We start from the raw sequence: 10061 nt of genomic DNA, 5'->3' as shown, positions 1-10061 counted from the left end.
TCTCACCACCATGTGAGCAGTCATGTTACTGAACCACCAGCTGAAATACAAGGGAGCTTATCAGCATTAACAGTCCCTAGTGGGTCCTATTCTACAAATCCAAACCACAGAGGGATTGCTAAATGGGGAGAGAAGGCTGGGCCCACGTCAAACAAAAGCCTCTTATATAATGAATTCAACGGGAAAACAAAGGGAAAACCACTGCAAATCCCAGCCTTCAATCTGTCTCTGAGATATCAGATGACAGAGGAAATATGTTGGACCCATTTCCTTTTGTCCTGCAAATAGATTATTTGTAGGCCGTGTGCCCTGGGTGCTACAGCAACCCCAGTGAGGCAAGAGGAAAGTCGTCCCATCCCATCCCCCATCCCCCCGGCCACACTCAGGGAAGTTGCATCCAGAGAAGTCAACAGCGCTGGGTTCTGTTAAAGTGGTTTATGGTTTTTATGGGTGTTTCCAAATGGGAGCTTATCAGTGAAAATGGGTAGCTGATAAACTGATTTTCCTTTTACACTTACTGACATTTTCCCAGAGAAGGGAAATATGGATTAAATAGGGCAGCGATTATGGGCTGGCATTTGGATGCCAACAACGTCATGTGCCCTCTGCAAAAAAAATCCTGCATTTATGAGGAGTACCAGACAGAGGGCCTTCTCAGTGGTGGCGCCCGCCCTGTGGAACGCCCTCCCGTCAGATGTCAAGGAAATAAACAACTATCTGACTTTTAGAACACATCTAAAGGCAGCCCTGTTTAGGGAAGTTTTTAATTTCTGATGTTTTATTGTATTTTTAATATTTTGTTGGAAGCCGCCTAGAGTGGCAGGAGAAACCCAGCCAGAAGGATGGGGTATAAATAATCTATTATTATTATTATTATTATTATTATTATTATTATTATTAATTATAATAATTATTTATTATTTAAAGGTAAAGGGACCCCTGACCATTAGGTCCAGTCATGACCAACTCTGGGGTTGCGGTGCTCATCTCGCTTTATTGGCCGAGGGAGCCGGTGTACAGTTTCCGGGTCATGTGACCAGCATGACTAAGCCGCTGCTGGCGAACCAGAGCAGTGCACAGAAATGCCGTTTACCTTTCCGCTGGAGAGGTACCTATTTATCTACTTGCACTTTGATGTGCTTTCGAACTGCTAGGTTGGCAGGAGCAGGAGCAGGGACCAAGCAACGGGAGCTCACCCCATCGCAGGGATTCGAACTGCCAACCTTTTGATCAGCAAGTCCTAGGCCCTGTGGTTTAACCCACAGTGCCACCTGCATCCAATTATTACTGTCCCACAATAAACATCTGGAAGGCCACTATTAAAGAAATGCCTTTCAGATTTGGAATGGAGGAGAATGTTATGGAGCTCCTAACAGTGGTCTCAAAAGCAATGATGTAGCAGAGGGGGACAACAGCTCTGGGACTTTTTCAGAGCATGAGTGATGATGTCATCTGCCAGACCGCCCAGGTAATTAGCCGACCCTCTTTGATCTGGCAAGTGATCACGAGGGTTTCTAGTTTGTTGGTGACAGATCAGTATAGGGGAAATCAGAGAATAATGGAAATTGTTCAGCAGAGGCTGGATACATTTTTCTTTTTCCTTTATGGGTGTATGAGAGAGTGGGAAGAGACATCAAGGGTTGGTAGTTAGCCCATTGAACAGCCTTTCTTTGGGAATCTCAGCTAAGAGCACCTCCACTCATTCCAGCCTTAAAAAAATCAGAAAACGAACTAAGCCGCACACCGAGAAAAAAATAACCAGACTGCTCCTTAAAAAGAAGCACAGAAGTGGCTTTTGTAAAGTTTCCCTGTTGTGTTGACAGGAGGCAATTTGTAGCTGATGGAGACAGACCACATCTGCAGGCATTTTGTGAATCTAACAAGAGAAGAAAGCAAACATTTAAAAATTTTTAGTTTCTTCTCTAGCACGGTGAATCGTCAGTTCCGTTGCTACCCCTGATGGCAGCCTCATTTCCTGTCATAGTGTTTCCTGAGTCTCAGACAGAATGAGAGTACCCCTAATCATTTTTTTTAAAAAAGAAAAAAGCACTGTCTGCAAGTGGGCGAGGGGTGCTCTTTAGGTTGGGTTCTCTATCTTGGGCTCTGTTGTTGTACAGTGTGACCGGGCCAACAGCTCCTTGGGCAGGTGTAGGCCAGGAATTACTGTATAATTCCATGTATAAGACAATATTATTTCATTAGAAATAAAAGGCAAACATTGGGGATCATCTTATACAGAGTGGGGATGTGCGATTGGTGGCGGCAGTCACAGGAGCTTGGCAGGGTGTGATTGGTTGCTACGGCCAGGCCTGGGCAATGTCCCCCTCAATACAGTAAGCTGCCCGTCTCAAGCAACATTGATGGTGTCACTGTTCAGAGCAAGGATATAGTGAAAGTCTGCATTGCAGTGCTTCTTTTCAGGGGGTATGCAAGGGTACATGGTACTGGCACCTCTTTTTCGTTGTTAAAATAATAATAGTAATATATAATAATAAAATAATAATAATAATAATAATAATAATAATAATAATAATAATAAATTTTATTTATATCCTGCCCTCCCCAGCTGAAGCCGGGCTCAGAGCGGCTAACAACAGTAAAATGATACAATATACTAAAATCATTTCATTATAAAATCAGTTCAAATCAGATTAATGGCAACTATTGGGCTAGAGTTCTGTGAAGATTGCCAAAAGAGGGGGTCAGGCTGCGCCCTGACCAAAGGCCTGGTGGAACAGCTCTGTCTTGCAGGCCCTGAGGAAAGATGTCAAGTCCCACAGGGCCCTGGTCTCTTGTGACAGAGCTTTCCACCAAATTGGAGCCACAGCAGAAAAAGCTCTGGCTCTGGTTGAGACCAGCCTAACCTCTCTGTGGCCTGGGACCTCCAAGATGTTTTTATTTGAAGACCATATGGTCCTCTGTGGGACATACCAGGAGAGGCGGTCTTGTAGGTAAGAGGGTCCTAGGCCATATAGGGCTTTGAAGGTTAAAACCAGTACCTTAAACCTGATCCTGTACTCCACCAGGAGTGCAGCTGGTATAGCACCGGGTGAATGTGATCCCACAGCGAGGACCCTGTAAGGAGTCTCGCTGTGGCATTCTGCACCCGCTGGAGTTTCTGGCACTTACTGCAACAACTTCATGGTGAGTACCGGCACCTATTTTTCTAGGAAAAAAAGCACTGCTGCATTGTATCAATTTACAACAAAAACATGGGTGGGACTGGGTGGGGGAACCAAGAAGAAAATACAGAGTTTGGTCCCCACCCCTAGAATGGGTGCCAGCAAATGACAGAAGCCACCGTGTTAGCACTCATTCTTGACACACCTGGCAATACAATGCATGCTGCTGCTGCTAGCTAACAGATCTTTTATGCCATTCTTTGAATCATACATTTGTTTAATCCATAAGAAGCAGAAGCAAACACATCATACATAATAGCAATAAAATATACACCAAGACCAGTATGGATCTCAATCAAATTTACAGACAACTGTGCGAGTATCAAGAAACATTTCCCAACAATTCATAACACACAAAAACAAATGGTTGCTACTCTGTAACTTTAAAATAACTAGACCCTTAAGACCAAACCTCTTAAAATGAGATCTGAGCACTGTACTGCGAGAAGGGAGTTCAGAAAGGCTTTGTCGTGTTCACTTTTTGGTGTTGACTTCTGTGTTGTAGCTATCTCAATTATTTCTCTTTGTTAAAACCTCCCCCCTCAAATGACCCATCTAGGTTTCTCCCTTCCCAGTCTATTCAGATCTGTCCCACTGTTCCAAGCAACTGTCTTTTCCCTCTGTGTCTCTCTCTTTTCACACGGACACTGTTTTTGTGCAAACCTAACTTTTCTTTTGCTCCCCAAAACACCCTGACTTCATGCAAACCCAGGGGTGTGGCAAAGCACTCCAAAAACCTCCCTAGTTTTCCATTGTCCGTAGGGTCAAAAGCTGCTGTTGAACTGGCAAAAGGCAGTACAGTATATGGTTTTACTATATGTGGTTTTACTAATATTTACACACTTGCAAATGGGTCGATGCAAAGCAATAGTCTGCAGTAGAATGACGAGCTCAAAAGCTAGCTATCATTTCAGGCGAATTAAGCTGCTCTCAAATGCTTACTATTCCAACAAAGAGAGCACAGTGTGCTTGTTTGTTTCACTGATATCCGCCCACTATGTACAGTGATACCTTGGGTTAAGTACTTAATTCGTTCCGGAGGTTGGTTCTTAACCTGAAACTGTTCTTAACCTGAAGCACCACTTTAGCTAATGGGGCCTCCTGCTGCCACCGCGCCGCTGCACAGTTTCTGTTCTCATGCTGAAGCAAAGTTCTTAACCCAAGGTAATATTTCTGGGTTAGCGGAGTTTGTAACCTGAAGCGTATGTAACCTGAAATGTATGTAACCCGAGGTACCACTGTACTTCTTTTCACTATTGATGTGAGTTTCCGTGGACACACTGTGAGTCTCAGGTTTGTAAAATAAATGGGTTGTGGTTTTATACTTATTTATTTACTTACATGCATTTATTTTAATAGATGGGGTGACGAGCTGTTAAAAAAAATGTTTTTCTGACGCGTTTCCTGGAGCAGTTTAAAAGCTGATGGAATTATGAAGACAGCATGACTATGCTGAGAGGGAAGGGGAGAGAAAAGAAGAAAGGCAGTCTTTCTTTTCTTTCTTTCTTCAAAGACATGCTGGGACATGTATTTTCTTTTTGACCATGCAACTTCATTCGTGTGTGTTAAAACTTCAGCTGAAATGCTATAGGCTCTGATGAAATGGAACACATAAAATACTGGCTTGATTTCCTTAACATGACACTGATTACTATATAGTGGTGCTAAAGCCATTAGATTCGGGGAGGGGGGGCAGTTCTTGGCATTGTGGTAAAGGAGTAGCAGTCATTCTGTGTTCCATGTAGCTGGCTGACAATGAAGGTTTCTACTTTAGAAAATGAATGAACCTAAGTTAGTCACATTCATTAATGTCAGTGGGTCTGCTCTGAGCAGGATTAGCACTGGATTCAACCCAACGAGTTTATATTTTGGACTGAAATGACTATTGTGGAATCACCTTAGTAAACACAAGCAGTGATTTGTCATTGGGGAAGCAGATGCACTCTATTTATGCTCTTGCCATTTATTTCTGAGACTCATGATTACAAATCGTGTCTCTCACAGATCAGTTTAAACTCCCTAGGCTGTGTCAGGCTTTGATTGGGTAGAATATTACCTGCATGTCTCCTGTTTTGGCCACATATGAAAAGGCTCACCATTAGTATTTAGGCTGCATATATAAAAAAGATGGCTTTAAGATAGTGAAGCAGGATGTTAACTAGCCCGGATATTAAATTGCAGTCAGATCAGAACTGAGTCACCTGTGATGAATCAGCTGTGAGGGAGAGGCTCTGCATCCAGAACAAATTCATTTCCAATTGGGTCTGTACACCCTCAATTCTTCTCATACTGCTTTGTATGATTAATGGTGCTTCCAATCTGGGGTGTAGCATTGCAAATGGGTCAGATATCCCAAAAGGATGATTGACAACTTTTTAAAAATGGATTTTCCATGGAAAGGAAAGCAGTAAATCTAAATTAAATCTGGGGGAAGGGAAATACGGGCTGCTATTTTCATGCCAATTATGTTGTTTTGATGCCGCCAAAAACCTTGCATGTAAGAGCACCAATTTCACAATAAAACACCCATCTGAGTGCAACAGACATGGGCATTTCATGTCCTCAGAATACCCTTTCCTTAGCACAGCTGATTGTAATATTATCTTCCGAAACACTGAGTGAAAGTTGTATGCAACTTGTAATGTGAAAAAGAATTAATTTCCTGACAAATGAGATCCATACCAGAAGTGACATCTGCCATGTTGTTGGTGGGGGCGGGGGAGGAGTCACGACATTTACATGACTTCTTCCATTGCCCAACATTCCACAGGTGCAATTACTGCAAGCAATATGCTCTTAGGGAGGTATATTGTGTGCCAATGAGTCTGGTAGAAAAATGCTTCTCCCTTTGGGTAAGGAAGGAGTAACAATGCACTGACTGAAAACTGAATGGAATCCTCCCTTAAGTCATGATGACAGCCTTCCAGAAGAGATGTCAATCACAGTCAATACCCTTTTGGTCCTGGGGGGGTTAATATTAATAATAATAATAATAATAATAATAATAATAATAATAATAAATCATGTATCCTGATTAGTGTAAAGCATGGGTAGGCAAACTAAGGCCCGGGGGCTGGATTTGGCCCATTGTTCAGCCCAGACACTGAGATCCAGCGCCGAGGGCCTTTTGGTGGTTCCCTCATTGTGAGAAGTGAGGTTACAGGGAACCAGACAGAGGGCCTTCTCGGTAGTGGCGCCCGCCCTGTGGAACGCCCTCCCTTCAGATGTGAAGGAAATAAGCAGCTATCTTCTCTTTAAAAGACATCTGAAGTTTTTAATATTTAATGCTGTATTGTTTTTAACACTTGATTGGAAGCCACCCAGAGTGGCTGGGGAAACTCAGCCAGATGGGCGGGGTATAAGTAATAAATTATTATTATTATTATTATTATTATTATTATTATTATTATTATTATTATTACCTTCTAAATCCAGCTCAAAGATGGTCCAGGAATCATAGTGTTTTTACATGAGTAGAATGTGTCCTTTTATTTAAAATGTATCTCTGGGTTATTTGTGGGGCATAGAAATTCGTTCATTATTTTCCCCAAAAATATAGTCCAGCCCCCAACAAGGTTTGAGGGACAGTGGACCGGCCCCCTGCTGAAAAAGTTTGCTGATCCTTGGTGTAAAGGAAAGCACACCCCAAAGGAAAGGGAAAGGAGCAAACTAAAAAACTGAAAGGAGGGAAACAGCTAATTTCTCACTGAAAAATTAAGAATTATGTCTGTACATTTTGTTTCATATCTACAAACATTAGAAACTTACAATTTTCTTTTTTTTTAATGAAAGCTGGGAACCTGAGAATTATGGCTGGATCTACTTTGTATTTTACGAGCTCCCGTTGCTCGGTCCCAGCTCCTGCCAACCTAGCAGTTTGAAAGCACATCAAAGTGCAAGTAGATAGGTACCACTCCGGCAGGAAGGTAAACGGCATTTCTGTGTGCTGCTCTGGTTCCCCAGAAGCGGTTTAGTCATGCTGGCCACATGACCCGGAAGCTGTACACCGGCTCCCTCAGCCAGTAAAGCAAGATGAGCGCCACAACCCCAGAGTCATCCACGACTTGACCTAAAGGTCAGAGGTCCCTTTACCTTTAATATCCACAACCAGACCCAGATACAAGAATCATTCCGTTAGAATAATTTAAAAAAACAACAACCTGAATGCTTCTAAGCATACCCTAAGCTTGGAATTTGTTTTCAGTAAAAGGTAAAGGTACCCCTGCCCGTACGGGCCAGTCTTGACAGACTCTGGGGTTGTGCGCCCATCTCACTTAAGAGGCCAGGGGCCAGCGCTGTCCGGAGACACTTCCGGGTCACGTGGCCAGCGTGACATCGCTGCTCTGGCTTGCCAGAGCCGCACACGGAAACGCCGTTTACCTTCCCGCTGGTAAGCGGTCCCTATTTATCTACTTGCACCCGGAGGTGCTTTCGAACTGCTAGGTTGGCAGGCGCTGGGACCGAGCAGCGGGAGAGCACCCCGCCGCAGGGATTCGAACCGCCGACCTTTCGATCGGCAAGTCCTAGGCGCTGAGGCTTTAACCCACAGCGCCACCTGCGTCCCTTGTTTTCAGTACCAGAACTTAAAGTACACACTCATCTTTAGCTTTCTTAAGTTCAGTAGTCTAATTTAGGAGGGGAAGTTGTTTTGTTGTTGTGCCTATCGCTAAGGCACTGGGAAGCAGGAAACTTTGACTCCTGAAAAAGCACCCAGAGATCTTACCAGGAGATCCCAACTTATCTCCTGTCCACCGTATCTGGATGCAACCTTACCTTGCATAGGGAAGTGAAGGAAAGCAGAATTTTATGAAAGATGACCTGGAGATGCACAAAGATGGAAAAGCTAATCACTACCAACAGTGGAAGAACGGGTGTTAAAATTAACGGACTTAGCTCTGAGGTGGCGAAACTGACATGCTTAATCGGAGAAAAGTCATTGTTAGCATTTATGGAAGATTGGAAACCTCTCAGACTTTCTGCATGAAAAAGAAAAAGAAATAATGACACTTGGATTTGAGGATGCTTTATAGAAAGTGGCTTTGAAGGCAGTTGTACTGGAGTGGTTGAAGTGAATATTGTTTATATACAGCAGTCAGATTAAGAATTGGAAGTTGTTTAATTTCTGAACTTTATTTTTATCTCTCTTTTTAATCTTGTCTATTTCTTTTTTCTCTCTCTCTCTCTATATATATATTTCCTGCTCCCCCCTCTTTTTCTCTGTTTTTATTTTATTTTATTAAGATCAATGTTTTAGTTTTGGACAAAAAAATGGTATTAAGCTTTGTATTTCTCTATATAAATTCTAATGAAATATATTCAAAAGGAAGAAATAAGGAAAGAAGGAAAGAAAGACAGCCCTTTTCCTCTGTCCATTCGCTGCCGTTCAACAGTATCCCAAAATCTACTACCTGAGGCAGCCTGTCTTGCTTTACCTACTGGTAGCGCTGGCCCTTAATTATGTTCTAATATCTTCTACAATTAAGCCCTTAGCGCAGGAATCCTGATACAAGAAAAATGGTTCTGAGTTCTGTCACAAGAGCTGGGAAATTGCCAAATCATCAGATAGTTGTTTCACCCTATAGCTGAGCAATCATGACATTTATTCAGTCAGAATGACACAGCCTTTTTTTGTGTGTCCCAAGATACTAGGAGTTGCGTAACTGCCACCTTTGTGTACAGAGGGTCAAGTGCAGGCTTGCTTTGTCACAGTGCTCTCGTCCTGAGAAAAAGGTGCAGAAGCCAGAGATATTTCGACTGCAATCCTTAACTTGCTTTCTTAGGAGTCACCTCATTTTCCCAGAGGGGTAGGCACACATTTTTAGTTCACTGTATCTTAATGGGCCTGCCCTTCACGCCCCAGCTCTGCAACAACATTATCTTCAACGTGCACATGTAAAAACAAAATAACACGTGTTTCCATTTATGCAAAGGTACAAAGTACATGTTTTTACCCCACCCAGCAAGCGGCCTTTGGCATATGCATATAAAAATAACTACCGTGCAGCCAGATCCCTGTAGGCCTAACTTTTTCAAGTCTTATTAGTTTCTGACATTAATGTTGTAGTTGTTGTTCTGATTTTTTAGTTGCCTGGATATACAATTTGCTCTGTAACTTTCTGCCTCGTCCCTTTCCCTGACGTCCTTTCTCCAATAGCCAGCAGCTTATCGTTGCTGCCGTTTCGTAACTGATGTCCTATCATTGCACTGTTGCAATTTCATTTGTATGAGGAAATTCTCATATCAATTTTTTTAAAAAAATCCTTATAAAGGTAGATAGATAATGCATAATCCTATACTGAAGATCTGCCAGCGGTGTTCTTCGTAATGGGTTCAAGTGGGCATGAGAGGGGATACTTTCCCCTCTTTGCTAAGTGTGGGGTTGTACGCTAGATTTGATTCTGGGAACTGCAGTGTGTAAAGCATGAGCTATTCCACTCAGCTAGACCTCCTCCTGGAGTTTCTCTGCTTCTAGCATCTGAAACCAGATGTTGGGGCAGCAGGGAGACAAATGCCCATGATGCGTCTGCTTGCTGTCTGCTGCTGCGACTCAATGGTTAGGGAACTGTTCTGTGGTGTTTGTTTGCCTTGTGGGTTTGAATCCCCAAATGACCTTTCCTTTTACCCCTGATAATGACTGTTTTTTAAAAGTCCGTACAAAGGATAAGAATCTTTTTTTTCCACTCCCATTCCTCTGGTGGGGGGTCAAACCCCAGCTTATTCAGTTCAGTGCCCTCAGGAGTGAACCACTGGAGGCTGTTGCTACCAGTCTATCTGATTTATTATTATTATTATTATTATTATTATTATTTTGTCCTTGTGTCCTAGCACTTCTCCATTGGCTACTTGTCAAAATAATCTTTTCCTGGGTGACATCTGAAC

Source organism: Podarcis gaigeae (genome assembly GCF_964106915.1).
Source record: "Podarcis gaigeae genome assembly, chromosome: 3".
NCBI lineage: Eukaryota > Metazoa > Chordata > Lepidosauria > Squamata > Lacertidae > Podarcis > Podarcis gaigeae.
The sequence above is the reverse complement of the archived record's forward strand: the minus strand, read 5'-3'. Positions refer to the sequence as shown.